The 18468-nt window shown below is 33.2% G+C and overlaps 2 protein-coding genes and 1 pseudogene across 21 annotated transcripts in view; all 3 read left to right on the forward strand.

Moving 5' to 3' along the window:
* Nucleotides 1-17768, forward strand: part of LOC137236610 (activating signal cointegrator 1 complex subunit 3-like) — a 246448-nt gene extending 228680 nt beyond the window's left edge. The window contains exon 4 of one of the 2 annotated variants that reach the window (XR_010948516.1): nt 17656-17768. The gene's annotated coding sequence lies outside the window, so the exon portion shown is untranslated. The remainder of the gene's footprint in view (nt 1-17655) is intronic. The other variant, XR_010948518.1, reaches the window with a different exon arrangement.
* Nucleotides 1-18468, forward strand: part of gpp (grappa) — a 276164-nt gene that overhangs the window by 223919 nt on the left and 33777 nt on the right. For 2 of the 19 annotated variants that reach the window (XM_067759408.1, XM_067759413.1), the window contains exon 1: nt 17762-17818. The exons of 14 other annotated variants lie outside the window; for them this stretch is intronic. The gene's annotated coding sequence lies outside the window, so the exon portion shown is untranslated. 3 more of the 19 variants (XM_067759412.1, XM_067759409.1, XM_067759415.1) reach the window with 3 other exon arrangements.
* Nucleotides 1-18468, forward strand: part of LOC137237443 (glycerol kinase 3-like) — a 277790-nt pseudogene that overhangs the window by 66840 nt on the left and 192482 nt on the right.

An 18468-nucleotide genomic window follows, 5' to 3' on the forward strand; every position in this document is an offset into this window, starting at 1 on the left:
AATACAAAGTATAGACAATTTGTAAACTCAGAAAAAATTTTAGCTAAATACGAGTTATACTTGCAAGAATCTGTTTTCCGTAGCGCATTGGTTTCTTTCCACATATGTATGTGTGTGTTTAAAGACATTTATTCCATTAGTTTATGCTTCTAAATGATGACTGGGCAATATTTCAGTTGTTTTAGTTCATTTAGTTATCTTTTTTGTTATTGCTATGGCACTAACAATTATCTAGGTAAAATAATTGATTCAAATATTGTTTGTGTAGTTGGCTGCTTGTTTGTCAATTATCTACTTCGTTCATGATTGTTTTCATATTTGTCGTGTTTTCTATGTAAACGTACTTGTAAATTTATTATGTACCTACAAATGCAAATATCGAAATATAACGTAATTGACTATCATAACTAACACTTAACTGCTTAACAACGAGCATAGCAGCAGAAAAAAAACAATACTTTGTTGTAAATATATTTAAGATCAAAATTTCTGGAAGTTCTATTTTATGGATTTCGATGACAAAAGAATAAGAGAACAACACCGCATAACATTACAATATAACAACCTAACATAACATAAGAATAAAGAATACCATATCATAAGATAGCATAAGAATATATAATACTTTCACACAACATAATATAACATAAACGAATACATTAATAAGGCAACAAAAACAATAGATTAATTATAGCAACATAACTCAACAAAATGCATAAACGGAGTTCAAGACTTTGTGCAAATGATCTAGCATCATTTCATTGCAAACTTCCGTTGCATATTTTGTACGTTGCACTAACAAAATACGGCGGCTATGCATTTTCTGGTTCATTGCAAAAACGCAAGATCAAAAACGGAAGCTTAATTTTTCAATATTGAAAGGCAAATCATCAACTGTCGAAACCAAACAAAAAGTGCAAAGAAAAAATTTTAAATTAAAAAAGTTGTTCACGATCCGTAGCTTACATTTGCTATAGCAAATCTGAGCTTTCTTATAGCAACATTTGAAGATTAGTGCCAACCTTGAACGTAAGAGAACGACTGAGAAATATTGAGTTTTAAAATATAAGGAAAATAAAATGGGGATTTTAATGTGAGTTGGACAGGTGTTTGTTTCCTAATCGGTGTCATTGCTAAAGTTGCTTTCTACCGTATTATCATTTATGTATCTGTGATATGAGAATCATGCTAATTACCTAGTATGCTAGTTAGAATCTACTGACTGTACTTTTTGGGTTCTGGAATAGATATAAATGAGCTTTTAATTTCACATGATTAGATACCACCATTGTTGAAAAACGATGAGCTGACTCTTAAAAGTAAGCTTCGCATAATAAAAAACAAAAACAAACCTCAAGATAGAAGAAACAACAAGTGTTGATGAGGAGAAACGAGCAATCAATTGAGAGCCAGTAATTATATCGAACAAGCGCACATCGACAACAAAGTTTTCATCGTGTCCAATGACATGCGATTTATTATCAAAACAACGAGAGCGATGAGATGGCATAGGTTTTGAAAAGTTCATGTACCATCAGGTATAAAGGCTCTCTCAACAAACACCAGTGCCCGAATCGTACTATACGATCCGTGATGTAAATCCATTTCTAAATCGCAATAGTTCTTAAATGGTGAATCACATTAAGGAAATATGTTAAACAGTGACTGCAAGTACTCATTAGATCCAAAATCTCTTATTATATTTACGAATAGTTTGACAGATTCATATTTGTCGTTTGAGTGGAAGCGTTTTCGGATTATAATATACGTGATCGTATTCGTCATTATGACGTCCGTGAGCGAGTAATTGAAAATAATCCAACTGTTTTGTATATATTATGTTTCAACGTAGTTTTCGCCTTTAAAAGAGCAATTCATTAAAAATAAGTCGATATTTGTTTGCTATCCTATGTTATAATCCGATTTAACTTATACGACTGACGTATCACGTAGTTTTCTTTCGTATTTCGGCCCCAGTCTTTTTAACCAAAGCCGAATGAAAGGGCGTATAGACAATTGAAATTGAAATTTACGAAATATTGTTTTGAATGTTAGCAAACAACGCGTGCATTCATCTTGCTTTATAGCTCGTTGATCAACGACTAAACTACTGACACTACGGTAATAATACTCTCACTAACACAGTCACAGTTTCAGTTTTGAAGAGCACTGACTTGCTCATATATAAAACTTCACAGAGCTTAGTATTTATCAATGTGTCTGACCTTTGCATAATCAGGGTTAAGCTCATATCCCGGGGTGGGCGTGAGCTTAGCACATGCTAAGCGACCATATATGTATACGATAAGCGAGAGCACAACGGCCACTTCGTCAAAATCAACGACAGCTCTTTTAGTTTGATTTCGATGGTCCAACAGTAAGGAAGTGTCGCATGCGCGTTTCAAACAGAGTACCAAAGAATGCGTGTGACACGTGCTCACCGTTCAAGCATTGAAATCAAACTAAATAAATAATTGATTTTGCTTTCGTGCTCGCTACGCGTTCGTGTTTACTAACACATTCTCAATTTGGTAACTGTGTAAATGTAGTGCTGCCCATCGCTGCTCATATCGTTGCGACACTTACGTTTAGAATTACTCCAAACTATTTTTTTCTTATTTCAGATTCAGAGTTTGCAACTTTCAAATGTTCGCTTGGCTTTCAAAATTTGTTCAACATTTTTTACTGGTTATGGTCATTAAGTTCTCCTCTCGCTGATGATTTCAGATTTAACACAACTTTGTTGCTTTATTTGCAATGACCTTTTACAGTTTTTATTTTATTGTTATTATTCTTTTCATTTACGGTGTTTATCTTTTTATTACCTTCGCTTGGTTGGTTTGTACTCATATTACCTAAAATAGTTTCACTAAAAAGGGGCACGTCCAATTCCTTCGACTTGAACTCAATTTATTAACGAAATAATTAACCGCAAAACGTCCGTCCATGCATATTTACTTGATTATGAAAATAGTTTACATATTTCTCATATGTACTTGTAAATAGCGAGACATTTTTTTTATGTATTGGTTGATGTAAGAATATAAGTACATGTAGGTATGTAAATATGTATGAAATGTAAATGCTTGTGCAAATTATTGCCGTCACTTTGACTCGCTTTATTATAATTAACATTTTTTTATTTGCTAATTTTTTTTCTCGTTCAGCTACTGTTCCAAGGTTTTGCTTTTATTGCAGTTAGTTGTTTTTTTATTTTTTTTATTTCAAGTTCAATGTCAGATCATTCGTGCGAATAAATTTTTTGCTATATGTACTATGGATTTTCGTATGACTCAGGCGTCAGTGGTTGGTTGTCGGAGATGAATTACAGTAAGCGATGATAGCATTGATTTTTTTTATTATACGACGCGGTCATCCAGGAGAAAATTGTTTATAACTAATAAATAGCATTCGACTTTGAGTGAGGTGTTTTTCTAAAAAAAAAAATTTATGTCTGTATAAAATTATTCAATAAACAAGTAAAAACGGGACTGTCTTCGGCTGTGCCGAAGACTTCATACCTTTCATGAATGGGGCTGAACAATAATCTTGTCCCGCTCGTAATCTCCGAATAATCGGATGTATAAGATAAGAAATATATAGTGAACAGATCTACATACCTTAACGATTTTTAAGATAAATATAAAATAAAAAACAGGTAGGTACTTTGTGTGAGGATGCAAAGTTTCAGGTTTTTTGTGGTCTGCGTGTAAAAACTATGACTACGAATCACGTATTTCAACAATATATGACGTAAACGTAACTATTTGATGAAATTTGATGAATTTTGAAGCTTCTAGCCGTAAAAAGGGGGCAAAAATTAGAGTTTATATGGGGTATATAATATATATACCACCGATCTCTATGATTTTTTCAGACAACAATATATGCTATATACGTAAGCATATGGTGAAATTTGAAGCGTCTAGCTGTTAAAAAGGGGCAGAAATTGCGCACAGTTTCTTATCTGAACAATCGGTTGTATGAGATATATTATATATATACCACCGATCTCAATGATTTTTTCAGACAACAATATATGCTATACACGTAAGCATTTGGTGAAATTTGAAGCTTCTAGCTGTTAAAATGGGGAAGAAATTGGGCAAAGTTTCTTATCTGAACAATCGGTTGTATGAGATATATACTATATATACCACCGGTATCTATGATTTTCTCAGACAACAATATATGCTATACACGTAAGCATTTGGTGAAATTTGAACATATCTAAACGATTTTTAAGATAAATATAAAATAAAAAATAGGTAGGTAATCTGTGTGAGGATGCAAAGCTTTACGTTTTTTGTGGTCTGCATGTAAAAACTATGACTACGAATCACGTCTTTCAAAAATATATGACGTAAACGTAACTATTTGATGAAATTTGATGAATTTTGAAGCTTCTAGCCGTAAAAAAGGGGCAAAAATGAGAGTTTATATGAAGTATATAATATATATACCACCGATCTCTATGATTTTTTCAGACAACAATATATGCTATATACGTAAGCATTTTGTGAAATTTGAAGCTTCTAGCTGTTAAAACGGGGCAGAAATTGCGCAAAGTTTCTTATCTGAACAATCGGTTGTATGAGATATATACTATGTATACCACCGATCTCAATGATTTTTTCAGACATCAATATATGCTATACACGTAAGCATTCGGTGAAATTTGAAGCTTATAGCTGTTAAAATGAGGCCGAAATCGGAAAAAAAAATTTATATATACTATATATATATACTATATATACCATCATATATATATTATATATATCACCGATCTCTATGATTTTTTGACACAACAATACATACTATATACGTAAGCAATCGGTGAAATTTCAAGCTTATAGCTGTTAAAATGTGGTAGAAATTGCGAAAAGTTTCTTATCTGACCAATCGGTTGTATGAGATATATACAACCGATCTCTATGATTTTTTCAGACAACAATATATGCTATATACGTAAAGCAATCGGTGAAATTTGAAGCTTATAGCTGTTAAAATGGGGTAGAAATTGCGAAAAGTTTCTTATCTGAACAATCGGTTGTATGAGATATATACTATATATACAACCGATCTCCATGATTTTTTCAGACAACAATATATGCTATATACGTAAGTATTCTGTGAAATTTAAAGCTTCTACCTGTTAAAATGGGGCTAAAATTTGCAAAAATATATATATATATATATACTATATATATATACTATATATATATACTATATATACCACCATATATAAACTATATATACCACCGATCTCAATGATTTTTTCAGACATCAATATATGCTATACACGTAAGCATTTGGTGAAATTTGAAGCTTATAGCTGTTAAAATGAGGCAGAAATCGCAAAAAAAAATATATGTACTATATCTAAATATACTATATATACCATCATATATATATTATATATATCACCGATCTCTATGATTTTTTGACACAACAATACATACTATATTCGTAAGCAATCGGTGAAATTTGAAGCTTATAGCTGTTAAAATGGGGTAGAAATTGCGAAAAGTTTCTTATCTGAACAATCGGTTGTATGAGATATATACTATATATACAACCGATCTCTATGATTTTTTCAGACAACAATGTATGCTATATACGTAAGCAATCGGTGAAATTTGAAGCTTATAGCTGTTAAAATGGGGTAGAAATTGCGAAAAGTTTCTTATCTGAACAATCGGGTGTATGAGATATATACTACATATACAACCGATCTCTATGATTTTTTTAGACAACAATATATGCTATATACGTAAGCAATCGGTGAAATTTGAAGCTTATAGCTGTTAAAATGGGGTAGAAATTGCGAAAAGTTTCTTATCTGAACAATCGGTTGTATGAGATATATACTATATATACAACCGATCTCTATGATTTTTTCAGGCAACAATATATGCTATATACGTAAGTATTCTCTGAAATTTGAAGCTTCTAGCTGTTAAAATGGGGCTAAAATTTGCAAAAATATATATATATATATATACTATATATACCACCATATATAAACTATATATACCACCGATCTTTATGATTTTTTCAGACAACAATATATGCTATATACGTAAGCATTCGTTGAAATTTGAAGCCTCTAGCTTTTAAAATAGGGTAGTAATTACGAAAAGTTCCTTATCTGAACAATCGGTTGTATGGGATATATACTATATATACGACCGATCTCATCAATTTTTTCAGGCAACAATACGTGCAATATACGAAAGTATATGGTGAAGTTTGAAGCTTCAATCTGTTAAATTGGGTAAGATATTACAAAAATCCTCTTTTTCTGAAAAATCGGTTGTATGGAGGATATATGCTATAGTGGTCCGATCCGGTCGGTTCCGACAAATGTCTAATCGGACACCCAAATACACCCGCTCACCAAATTTTATCAAGATATCTCAAAAATTGAGGGACTAGTTTGCATACAAACAGAAAGACGGACAGACGGACAGACGGACATGGCTAAATCAACTCAGCTCTTCAACCTGATTATTTCGGTATACTTAATGGTGGGTCTATCTATTTTCCTTTAAGGACTTACAATTTTCGGTTTCGTGACGAAATTAATATACCATTTCATTTTCATGAAAGGTATAAAAATACGGGTGCTTCCACAGTTAGCGCACCGGTGTTCAAATACTCGAATGTTTTAAAGCCACGCTTTTGTTTTGTTCTATTTGTAATAATTGACCTATTTTTATTCTCAGTTTTTTAACTTCTATGTATTTCCTAACTGCAACTTATCAAACCAACCTCGAAAACGTTTTCGAAAAACTTCTAAAGTTCGTCAAATATAGAGTTTCCAAGAGTTTTTGGGGGATGTAGTTTTGTAGTCCAATGAATTTTAGTCTGACAAAGCTACTCAAAATTCGTATTAATTTTTGATAATTTTTTTCAGAAAGGTGTTTTTGATTTTCCTCTATACAAAGTATGCATTTTTTTTTATATGGAAGAAAATCTGAAACAACCTTCGGAAAAAACTTTGTTAAAAATCAGTGCGAATTTTCGGAGACCTATGTAGAAGTTCTACTTTTCAGTCTTAAATGGGTTGGACTGCAAAATTGCATGCTCAAAATGTTTCCCTGAATTCTAAATAGACATTCCAGGTGTCTCTTGAAGATTTTTCAAAAGTTCTCGAGTTTTCCAGTTTTTTAAAAAACGTTTTCGGGATTGGTTTACGTACTATTTTGTTATACAATTCAATAAAGTTTGTTATTGAAAAAAGTTTTTTCTAAATGTTTGATGTTGTTTTGCTCAGGACCTTCGGTGGGGTAGGCGTAACACGCTACAACCACACACCGGCGGCCGTTAGTTATTTGTTTTGTTTATGCGGAACTTTCAGTATTTGTTCATTTTGTGAAGAGATCAACTCGAAAGCTTTACATTTCTCAAAGGTTGCACAATAATTAGATAATGATGTTGGATATCAACTTGAGACACCTCTCTGAAGTTGGCAAGACAACTTTTACGTGGAAAAAAATTACCTATTGGGAAAATTGCCGGGAATTTGCCGTAATTTATCCGTGAAACAAAAAAATTTGCCGTGGCCATATTTTAGAAACTTCACGCGAAGTTAGCGTGCCACCCTCAGAAAACCACCTTAGAGGCCAGCTAGGAAAATAATTCTTGCACACAAATTTGCCGTAGATAAGTGGCATATTATATAATTTCGAAAAAAAAAATTTTACTTTTTTTATGGTGCACCGCCAACTTCACGTGAAGTTAGCGTGCCACTTTTTGAAAACCACCTTAGACACCAGTTAGGAAAATAATTCTTGCACGTGAATTTGCCGTGAATTATCCGTGAAACAAAAAAATTTGCCGCGGCCATGTTTTAGAAAATACAGGGTGGCACGCCAACTTCACACGAATTTGCCAAAGATAAGTGGCATATTTTATAACTTCGAAAAAAAAAATTTCAAATTTTTTTTTATGTTGAACCGCCAACTTCACGTGAAGTCAGCGTGCCACTTTTCGAAAACCACCTTAGATACCAGGTAGGAAAATAATTCTTGCACGTGAATTTGCCGTAAATTTGCCGTGAATTATCCGTGAAACAAAAAAAATTGCCGTGGCCATGTTTTAGAAAATACAAGGTGGCACGCTAAGTTCACGTGAAGTTAGCGTACCACCCTGTATTTTCTAAAACATGGCCACGGCAATTTTTTTTGTTTCACGGATAATTCACGGCAAATTCGCGTGCAAGAATTATTTTCCTAACTGGTGTCTAAGGTGGTTTTCTGAGGGTGGCACGCTAACTTCACGTGAAGTTGGCGGTGCACCATAAAAAAAAGTAAAATTTTTTTTTTCGAAATTATATAATATATCACTTATCTACGGCAAATTTACGGCAAATTCGGGTGCAAGAATTATTTTCCTAGCTGGTCTCTAAGGTGGTTTTCTGAGGGTGGCACGCTATCTGCACATGAAGTTGGCGTGCCACCCTGTATTTTCTAAAATATCGCCACGGCAAATTTTTTTGTTTCACGGATAAATTACGGCAAATCCACGGCAATTTTCCCAATAGGTAATTTTTTTCCACGTAAAAGTTGTCTTGCCAACTTCAGAGAGGTTCTTGAGACCTACCAATTATCTCATGGGTATAGTTAGTGGAGAATGGAATTTTGCATTATAATTGAAATCAACTTGGAAATGTTAGATAAAAATTAGAGAATAATGTTGGAGATTAAATTGAGAACTATCAATTTTTCAAAGGGTTTGAAATAAGTGAAGAATTATATTGTATAACAGCTATCATTTTTTTCGAATGTTGAAGTTCAATTAGGGAATAATGTTTGATATCAATTTGAGAATTATCATTTCCACAAAAGTTGGAGATTAGTTGGAAAATCATGTTGGAGCTCAAATTAATAGCTGAAAAGTTCCAAAAAAGATTGCATTGGATATACTTTGTCAATGGGTGTTGTGTCGGTACAAATTTGTGTGTGTTTGTATGTTTTGACATTCAATTCAAGAATGGAATATTTCCCCAGATTCATGATTGCGAGTTAGCCCAGTTGGTAAGCACTCGACTGTGACGTCGGGCAATCCGAATGGAAACCTTGGTCTTAAAGTAATTATTCACGCAAGAAAGAAAAAAGCTCGCTGAACTTTTAATTTACTAGTCTAAATTGAGGAAAACATTTCTGTGGCGAAAAACACTGCAATTTTCTCGTATTTAATAGCTTGTTTCCTCAGCTTTAGTATATATATATATTTTGTTGCATTTATAAGGTTCTAAACTATTGACTACCGCTTCCCTCGATACTCTTATTGTGTCGACTCCTTTCTTGAATACATTAAGCTGAAAAAAGCGGTTTAACCCGTACTGAATGGTCAAAGAATCAAGACTGTAGAGCTACAAAACATATAGAACACCCATGGAGGATATCTTAAATCTCTGTTGCAAGTTGTGATGGTGATGTGATGATGTGATGTGATTGATGTAAAATTATTTCATGTATTGCCCTATATTATAAAAATGAATAACATTTCTAGTTAAATCAGTGAAAATTAGGTTTTTATTATAAGTAAGAGTTTGAGCTCACACTATGGGTATCCCAAGCTTAGTTGAGTCGACCTCTGTAACATAAATGTCGAACAGTGGAGGCCATCCAGCCCAACTTTATGAAGTGCATATGTAGATGGTACGACCAGTTAATATTTCTTTTATCAGAAATAATTTGTTTTCATCATTAAGCTCGAAATTTGTGCTTCATTTATGTATCCTGTTTGTCTGCAAATACAACATACCTCCAACAACATACGAATCTTTCTGTCTGGTAATTTCGAAAATCGATAACATCCCTTGACTGCCCAAAAGCGCGTATGGCAGGAATAGCAACATAGCAACCAACCCACATTTATACTATATTTTTCTTGTAATGTACATGCATATGTTGTAAGACTTTATATGTATGTAAGTATTTAGCACGAAAACCCTATCCGATGGAATTTATGGAATCGAGTTTATGCACCATATATTCGTATGTAGTAGAAGCATTCCACATCGCTGTTTAATGTTCTGTCGCATTGATAAGGCTATGACTTTCGTTCTATAGCACATTTGGGTCTCAAACTTTTTTCTGCGAAAGATAATAATATTTTATTATTAATATTTATGTGCTATGGCATTAGTGCGGCGATAAATATATGAACTATACATATTAAAAAAAAGATGATGCATTTTGAAAATGTTAGTAAAAGTTGCTTGAACTTGGCATGTGCCTGGCTTTCCAGATTTTACTCAAAAAAGCATATAAATTTTAATTGAGACAAACATCTCATAAAGAGGTCAGCTGTTATGTAATAATGCTTTAAAGTTATTATGTTTGCTTAAAGCTTTACAACGAGTTCGTTTTCGGAAATTTTTTAAATTAAATTTTGGTTATGTTTTGGGAGATAGGGTTTGTTGTTTATCAAATTACTTTTGTGAACCCCAGTAATATATTCCTGTAATTACTTCCACTATCGACCAAGATATACTCGTTATCCGATCTGAGGCATTCGGAATCCCTACTGTTTCGGTGAGCTAAATTTTTCTAAAAATTGTATGCGTATGGAGAATGATAGTGGATATGAACTTGAGAACTGTAAGTTTCCAACATTTGGAGACTGATTGAGAATGAGGTTGGAAATCAACTTGAGAACTATAAATTTCCCAAAGGTTGGATTATGATGTTGGATATCAACGCGATAACTATGAATTTCTCGAGGGTTGTCGAAATATTTTTTCAATATTCTAAGAGTTGAACCTGGTCAGGTGTCAGACTATGAAATTTGTGCTATGTAGGTTTCATTGAATCAGTTAATTATGTCTTGGAATTGAAAAAAAGGACTACTTTCCAAATAACTTTTAGGAAATGAAAGAAATTATCAGTTTTTCTAGCTGTAGTCTAAACTTATTGTTTACTTTTTTTAAACACATTGCAGTTTTTAATTGAGAACAACATAGCTCCTTCCTAAAAGAATTATTCTTATCCAACCTGCGTGAATGCCTGCAATTTATGCGTACACATCAATTTTCCTCCAGACCAATGAAATGAATTGGCTATAAATTCACATGCACCCGAATAAATGAACAAAGAAAATTGGTCAGGTGTATGTACATATATGAGGTGGATAACAGTGATGCCATTTTAGTTCCATTGTAGATTTTCCAAATAACTGAAGTTTAATTGCTTTAAAAAATTATCTTAATCGCAATATCTGCCGACCGCCGTGGTGTAATGGTAGCGTGATCCGCCTACCACACCGAAGATCCTGGGTTCACGCACCGAACAACAAAACTTTACAACAACATCAAAATCAAAGCAACATCAAAATTTTAGAAACAAGTTTTCTCAATTTGTAGGAAAAATTTAATGAAAAAAAATCTCTTCGGAGGGTATCGGGCGTACATTTTTTTTCAACCGCAATATCTGTGAATATACAATGTAGTTCTCGCAGTTTCGGGGCCTTTTTCCTTAAACTAACCGAAATCCTACTTGCTAATCAGGTTACACACCAGGGCTGCAGGTAACGGTCTCAATATCAACCCAAGCAAACATAAGTGATAGTATTCAGTAACAGATTCAAGGTACCTTAATTTCGAATGCCTTCACTGGACGGCACTGAACACCCTCTCAGCGAAAGTAAAGTATCCATTCCTCGAAATAGACAACAAGGTGAACTGAAAAGTCAATAGCGGTCGTAAGACTCTTCCTAGCGTACGGAGCGTTAGTGTGGTGGCCATCACTGAGCAGGCAATACACACCAATAAACTCAACAAGATACAGCGGGCAGCATGCGCGCGGGTAACATAAGTACTTGGTGGGGTTACATTGAAATGGCAGCCGTTGGTCGGGAAACAAATCCCGAGTCGCTCCGGTACATAGAACCGGCTGCCGTGGGAAGCACTTCACCGAGTCCTTAACCAGCTGCAATTGGACCTTCACAAACGGCTAACAGCTTTTAACTCAGCCACAACGGTATCCTAGGAACGCTTCCCAACGTGAATGCGAAAACAGATTACCTATCACATTGAACTTTGACAAAAATTTCGAGGTGAGGTTCTTCTCAAGCACGGAGTGGTCACTCGACATATTTTACAAACACTCCACACTGAAGGGTCCAAATGGCCTGCAGTGTTGTTGCGGGGAATTTCTCCGAACAGCTTAAGTCGCAATATCCATCCGTCTTTCAAACTGCTTTGATATTCCAAGCAGAGGTACTAGGTGTAGAGAGGCCTATAGTTTCCTGTTAGAGAATCGGGTGAGCCACGGTGAGATACGCGTATACTCGGACATCTAAGCAGCGCTCAAAGCATTAGATTCACCATATACGTTCTTTAAGGCGTTACGCGAAGCAGTAAACTTTGGGCCCATCACGTTCACTTGGGTACTCGGTCATAGGGACATTGACGGCAATGAAAAAGCGGATGAACTGACAAAGGACGGTGCACTTCCATCAATAAAAAAGTGACATTCTTATTAATCTTAAGAACACCCAGTTGGTACTCTACGGATACCTGCAAAATCACCAAGCACAAATGACCACACTAGAACCAGAGACTCTGTTCTCTACTGAATATGTCTACGAAAGAGATATTCATGATCACATCCACCATTCCACGACACTAGCCATTTGGCCCACACGCGGAGAGAATGGGAATCCCCCTTAACTACAGGTGCAGGAGGTGATAGGGAATATTCTCCAGACGAGTCGTCATATATGCTTTTAGGGTAATCACAGTTTGGTGTCAAAGTTAGCACCATCCTTACTCAGATTTCAAATTTGGTAGTTTGTTAAATGATTTGATGCATAAAATTGAATTCAGTGGCAACGTTGGTAGTTTAACATTTCTGCACATAACATGTTTGCACATTTGATTATCAATTACAGTTGTGTTTATTTTTGTTGATTGCCTCAATACTCGATATCGTTGGTGGCATTGCACTCAATAAAATTGCTCTCTCCGGCATTTCAATGATCCCATTTAGATATATAAATACACACACACATCTACTTTATAAAGTTTATTATGGTACGTGTGTATATATGTATGTACGTGCTTTGGGCATATGTTCCAAAATATATTTTCCATTTTCTATTTTCATTTCCAAAAATATCATATCACATACATATGTGTGATGTCCTAGACTAAATTTTCCTTGACATTTGTATTCGGTCGTCGTTCATCCATTCGAGCCATTTATTGCTAATTTATATGTCTCGTGTCTGGTAAATGCATACATTTTCATGTTTGGTGATTAAGGATTTTTCAGGCATGCTTAACGAACGAAACGATATCATTTCGTTACGATAATCAACGTTAATAAACGAAACGAAGTCACTTCGTTTCGTTTATTAACGTTAAGATCGTCAAATTAACGTTAATTTGGCGTTCTTAACGTTAATAAACGAAACGAAATGACTTCGTTTCGTTTATTAACGTTGATTATCGTAACGAAATGATATCGTTTTGTTCGTTAAGCATGCCTGGGATTTTTTTTAACGACGTCGGATCAATTACGCACTGAGTTGACACTGTACAAAAATATTTGGGACTGAATTGTACGATTTAAGTGAAATTAAAATGGGTTGCAAATGTTTCAAAGGTCATACATTTATGGAATTAAATTTCTGTTCTATGTAGCAAAACCTTAAATATGTTGTGTAATAAAAAATCTTGGATAAAGCTTGGTAGAAATTTCTTTTTCTTTTCTCAGGCAAAGCAACATCAAAATTTTAGAAATAAGTTATTTCAATTAGAAGAAAATTTTTCTAAGCGGTGTCACCCCTCGGCAGTGTTTGGGGCAAGCACTCCGAAAACTCATCTGCCTTGCAAATGCCGTTCGGAGTCGGCATAAAACAAGTAGATCCCGTCCCGCCAATTTGTAATAAAAAAAAAAAAATAAAGAGCGCACGACGCAAATTTGAAGAGAAGCTCGGCCTAAAATCTCTTCCGCGGTTATCGCGCTTTACATTTATTTATTTAGAGATTTCTTTAAATAGTTCGCAAGTTATGGTTTGATATGGCTGTTAACTTGTCCACAATATTCCTAAACCCCAGTATTTATTGTGCAAGAATTATACACTTGGGGATTAGGATATTTGTTGTTACACCTTTCCTTTAGTTTATTGCCTAGCCCAGTCCCTATTTCCTAAAGCATTTAAGTTTATTTACGCGTTAGAAACACGCTTCTTCCACCTTAATTTTGACGCCCAACGTGAGGCTTGTGCTAAATAAGACCTCTCCTATTTTGAATAATATTTGAGATTATTTCAACAACCGCATAGAAACAGCGAATGGTAAGGCTGTTTGCTAATTCGATAACACCTCAGTACCTTTTCCGGGGGTTTCTTCAGCTACCAACGTTCTGTACGCCTTCTGTTTAATATTCTTTTTACATGCTGGGCACATTCTACAAAATTACAAGCACAAATGAATTTTTTCTGAAACGGACCACAAAAAATATCGCACGTTTTGTTGTAAACAGATCTAATACAATATTGAATTTTTAATTTAATTTAAACGCAAACAAAGTTTTATTTTTTCACAGATTTCCATTATAAAAATTAGGCTCAAAGTCATCTATGCCCGAAAAGATTAATCTCGTCGGTTGTTGGCTATCTTGGCCTGTCATAATATCTAAAAAAAAATCTAAATTAAACTTGGGATATTATCACACTGATTTTTACAAAGTTATGAAATTTCGTAGACAGTTTACTTGTAACAGATTCTAAAAATTTTATTTTTGGTGCGAATTGGGGATGGACGAAATTAATGCATTAACGCATTTTGAGTTTAAGTGTTCTGTCATCAATGTTTTCCTGACAACCCATTTTGTTTGTAGTTGGCTAAAATTCATGTGCCTGTGATTTTGTCACGGCAACTGAAAGAACGGCATAAATATCAGCGACAGTTTCGAGGAAATCGCCGTGATTGACTGAATGCAACCTTATATGAGTCTCGTTCTCAATCACGCTTACTAATAATGACAATCATAAACACAATCACAGCTCCCGTCACACAGCTCCGATAATAGAACCAATGCGCCTGTGATTTGTTCTGCGACAAAATAGCACTAGATGTCACAGTAAACTGCTACACAGGCACTATTAAAACGCCCTCGTTGGCAGCTTATTGCTCCACAAATCAATGATTCATACTATCGCAGTCAATTATTTTGTTGCGAGCGCTGTGATTAGGCATGGCGTTGTGATTATTGGTAAGCGTGATGGTGTTATGAAAAGTTTTTCTCATAATTTTTTTTCATAAGCGCTTTTTTATAAATGTGTTTCCATTGTATTCTTTGTATTATATACAAAATTGTTTTCCATGCAAATTTTTTTGATAAATATTATTTCTAATAAAAATTTTGTATTTAATAATTTGGGAAAATTTAAACAACGTGACATCAGGACGGACAAGGCCACAGCTGTTTCGATTATACCTTGTAAATCTCTTCAAAGCCTTTTCTCCCGGGAGTGGGATTTGAACCCGCACTCCTACGATGGTTGAAGTGTTACAAACGCATTCAGCCACGTAATGAATGCGTTTGTACACTCAGAAAAAACTTGAATGAAATGGCACTTAAGAAATTTTATCCTCATTCGCATGGCCAAAATTCATCAATTTTGTTAACACTTGTAACTATGACTTTGAGTGGCAACTTTATGTAACGACGCTGCTTGGTGGCAGTTCTGTCATACTTATCTTTCTTTCTCTACCTCCTACTTCTTTACTTATCATGTATCATATGACTATTCGTGAAAGAAAGCCAGAGCGAACACGTCAGCCATTTTATAGTTGTCACATAAAGAATTAATTAACTGGAAAAATCTAAAATATATATTGTTGTTTTAATTTTTCCTCATTTTGAAGAAATTTGGCCATGCTAATGAGGATAAAATTTCTTCAGTGCCACTTCATTCCCATTTTTCTTCAATCTGGAGAATTTTTTTCTGAGTATAACACTTCAACCATCGTAGGAGTGCGGGTTCAAATCACACTCCCGGGAGAAAAGGCTTTGAAGAGATTTACAAGGTATAATCGAAACAGAGAGATTTATAAATTATAAAATTAAAAATTGCTTCAAATAAATGTTTTCATACATTTAAAAGCAATAATTCATACACAATTTTTTTTAATTAACATTTTCTTCATATTATTTTTCTTATTTAAAAAGGTTTTTTTCCTAAACCTTTCGCTTTTCATAATTTTTGTATCACAAAATTGGTTTATGACAGACATCGAAAATATCTATTAAAAATTTAAAAGGTTTTGAAAATAGCATGGAAGTTAAGCCAAATATTCAGATGTTCGTTGAAAACTAAAATTCAAAGACAAAAAAAATTTTTTTTGTCTCAGAAAAATTCTTGCAGTTTGAAATTTTCGCTCTTTCTCTGATTATTGTTTTGAAAAACTTGAACAACTGAAACGAAAATAATATTATAGACGCACAGCTGAGTGCAGTATATCAAGACACTTTACATATTATCAAAATATTCGCTTTACATCTCCTGAGCTGTTTGAATTAGCCTTAGTCATTCTTGGTGTCCTTGCTACGCAAGTATCAGTAGAAAGATCATTTTCTTCTTTGAATTTCATTTTGGATGAAAGGAGGTACAACTTAAGCGTTGAAACGCTTGAAAAACTATTACTTTTAAAGCTTAACTCATAAGCTCTTGTTCACTTTATTATGTTCAAAAATAAAGTTTTTTTGTTGCTGAAAGACAAAAAAAAAGTTTAAAAATCACCTTTTTTGTTGATTTTGCGTTTTTTGTTTTACATTTTATAGTTTTTTTCCATTGAAATACAAAAAAAAAATAATATTTGTTAACAATTATTTTCAATCTCTGGTTTATGATGCAAACTTTTTAAAATTTATTCTTGTTTCATAAAACTTTTTTTCGCACACGTTTTTTTCTTTAAATTTAACTTATTTACTAGTTTGGAAAACAATTGTTCATGTTTGTTGTTTTAATGGTGTGCTCAATTTATACTTATTATTAAGAACTCATGAGCTTAACACCGGCTTTTCAGTTTCTCTCAGGAAAACATAATAATTGAACATTCAATTATTATAAGCCGCTGTTAAGCTCATGAATTCTTAATAATAACAAAAAAATTTCTTTTGATAAAATTTAAGTTTTTCGTTATTTTTTCACAAAATGGTTTTTCATAAATATGTTTCATAATTTTTTTGAATCATTATATATTTTTTATAACATTTTTCTTCTCATGCATTTTATTTTTAGAAAGTTTCATACGATTAGGGACATCCTAGTTTCAAGCAACTTTAATTTTAATTTTATATTTTTATGCGCATGTAAATTTTTTGCCAAGTAATTTTTTATTTTATTTTTCTTTTTGATACAATTTTTTTTTGTTATATATATATTTTTTGTTATATTTTTTTATATATTTCTTTTCTTTGGCTTCTTTTTAACTTCTTAAACTTATATGTTTGTATATATGTATAAAAAATATATATCGATGCTGTGCTGCATTTTTGCATTTATAAATATTATTCATATTATCGTATCATATTCATACATAAATAAATCCCTATTTCCTTCTTATGTATTACCAAAAAAAATTTTTTACACCTTATTTATTTATGTTTACCCTTTCTGTTTCTTTTACAGACTACTTTCCAATCACTCGTACTTCTCGCTTAAAGAAAAAGAAACGAAAAAACTATAAAATGATAACGAAAAAGAATATAAATATACGATTGAGAAAAATAAGTAAAAAAACAGTAAATCATTGTAAATAAATTAAAAATTATTTCGAGAATATTTTGAAATCGTAAGATATACTCACACACACGCATACGAAACTTAGCTGAAATATTTTAAAGAAAAGTTGGCACTAAAATAAATTTAAAAATATTTTTGCGAGTTATTTAAATTAATCGCTAAATAAAGAAATAATTAAAAACTAGAAAAAGGTGCTCATTGTGCTTCATATTCCACCGAAATTTTGCATATAACAAACACTGTTGCATGAAAAAAATTACAAACAGTTGCCGAAAAAATTAGCCAACTTATGCTCAAACAACAATTTATTGCTTTTTGCGATAGAGAGGCAGTGAGAAAGAGAGCATCAGAGCAAAAAGAACGGATATAATAAAAACCATAACAATAGCTATTGTTGTCACATATTTATAAAACAATAGTTTATTTATAAAGTTTGGCCAGTCAGCTATAAAATTGAATCTAGAATACAGCAACAAAGATTACTATTACGCCTCGACGCACTGCGACCTTTATTTAGATTAGAGATTGTAGCTACTATTTCAGTTTGTTTTTTAGACAAAGGTTCCCAATATTAATTCATGCATCACCTGTAAATTACCCGATGAAGTAAAACTTTAAGTAAACATTTTTCAATTTTGTTTTGGAGGTCATCATCAGTGCCCTTTGCATTCACAATTTCCATTGTCATCTATTTGAGAG

The sequence above is a fragment of the Eurosta solidaginis genome, chromosome 1 (assembly GCF_040869045.1).
Source record: "Eurosta solidaginis isolate ZX-2024a chromosome 1, ASM4086904v1, whole genome shotgun sequence".
Lineage (NCBI taxonomy): Eukaryota > Metazoa > Arthropoda > Insecta > Diptera > Tephritidae > Eurosta > Eurosta solidaginis.